Below are 2,062 nucleotides of genomic sequence, written 5' to 3' on the forward strand. Positions count from 1 at the left end.
CACACAAAGACACACAAAGACAAACAGACACAGTATATTCTCTTATTCACTTTGAGAAACACAATGCAGACATGCACACACAGGTTTGTGCAGCTATCCTTGGACATTCCATTCACTTTATTTATTATCGACACTTAAATTCAACCTTAAACCTTACCCTAAACTTAATTAGCACCTCGACCCTAACCCAAACCAGGATCTCAGAAATGAGCTTTTGGCCGCATTAGGACCGGTCTTTGGTCTCCGTGATGACAAGGTGTTAATACCACAACAGGTCCCCAATAGGTAACAAAAACGCACACATGTGTATCCTGTCATCTTGCGCTGCAGGAATGGTAGAGCAGGACAGGAAGGAAGAGAGGGAACAAAAACAAAACCAAAGAGAGAAATAAATAAAGTGACACTGGGTTGTGTCATCCGTCTTTGATCACAGAAACAAGAGGATCCTTCATCCATCGGTACCTCGTCCTCCAACATGTTCCATCAGACTACATTAGCACTTCACTACAAACTGGACTTGTCCAACTCTGAGCCAGCCAGGGCACAGAGACAATACATGAAGTGTGTTTATGCCACTTAATAAACTTATTAAGCACTTAGTCCAAATTAACTGACCTCATATAAACAATTAAAGGGTATCTGGTGCATCTGCTTTCTGAGAGCTGAATATAACGCTTTTTAAGATATTCATAATGACCTGAAGTATGATTAAAGGCCATTTTAAAAGCAAAGTAAAGACATAAAGCTGTTATTGTATTGCTACTGGAAGCCCAATGTACAGTAAGGGGATATTCAGAAGACAGTCATTGTCTGGTGAACAATATAATAGATTTTAGCAACTATTTAAATGGTCTGTGTAAGTTTAAGTGTAAGTTTAAGACTTTTCATATTTCACCAGCCTATACCGGACATCTCTGAATGAAAAAACAGCCGCTATCACATAAACATTCTAGCAGTCTTTCCATGACAGGCCAATACTGTAAAAGAAGTATAACTATAGACAGAAACATCAACAAGTGACTTTACTCTTCAACTGACAATTCGCTAAGCCCTGACACACACACAGGCTTTCCCTTCCAGCACTACACATAACAACATAATGCAATTTACCGTGATAATGGCAGATTTACCAGTCTACACTCACAGTCATTTTCAATTTCACACAGAAGTAAACACAAGCAGGTTTCTCATTTCTAGCCAATTAGCCAGTGTAAGCTAATTCTAATGCTAAATTTCCACAAGTTGGCTGACTGTGCTTCCAGCTGATTTGTTTAAAAACAAGAACTTAGCTAAAAGAGGCGCCCGGTTAGCTCAGTCGATAGAGCTGTGTGCCATCCCCTCCCTCTCTACCCACCTTTCCTGTCGATCTTCAGCTGTCCTATCCAATAAAGCCATGAAAAGGCCCAAAAAATTACTTAAAAAAAAAAGAATGTAGCTAAAAAAATAAAGCTAAAGCCAAATGTTTCAAGCAAGAAGTCAGCATCCTCTCCAGCAGAGTATATCATGTATTTCAAGGTAGTCAGAAATAAAAAGGAACCCAACCCTTGAATAACGCTTGGAGCAGAAAAACATACCTGGACAAGCAGCACAGAGGTCAGATACTTTAGTGTTTACTGTATATTTAAACAGCATACTTCACTCTCACAACAGAAAAGGATTTGCAAATGAGAGATACTCAGTGAGTTTGACAAATGTAATGCAATTCAACAGTCTGGCTGTGGTTGCTGGAGCGTAAACCTCGCCAAACCAAATAAAGAGCAGGAAAGAGCTTCTATTAAATTCTGATATAGCTGCAACTGGGTGTCCACACAGAGGATGTTCCAGTCCTGAACAGGTGTTTTTCTAGCGCAACTGTTACCACATATAATAATGAAGTTAGTGAATGACATACACTTTCAAAAATAATGCTATGATAGAGTAGTTGCTGTGGCGTTCTAACGTTTGCAATGCATGTGAGAGAAGATAAACCCACACTCTACAACTGCTGCATACAGCGATATAAATGATTTAATTATCAAATGTTTTATATTTTTGTATGCCCAATCAAGCATTCAATTGTTGC

The 2,062-nt window shown here is 39.0% G+C and overlaps 1 protein-coding gene across 1 annotated transcript in view; it reads right to left on the reverse strand.

Moving 5' to 3' along the window:
* The window catches only part of slc25a26 (solute carrier family 25 member 26), a gene marked incomplete in the record, with an annotated part of 48,587 nt that overhangs the window by 17,559 nt on the left and 28,966 nt on the right, over positions 1 to 2,062 (reverse strand).

The sequence above is a fragment of the Morone saxatilis genome, unplaced genomic scaffold, assembly GCF_004916995.1.
Source record: "Morone saxatilis isolate NCDOM2014 unplaced genomic scaffold, NCSU_SB_2.0 Contig18, whole genome shotgun sequence".
Taxonomy (NCBI): domain Eukaryota; kingdom Metazoa; phylum Chordata; class Actinopteri; family Moronidae; genus Morone; species Morone saxatilis.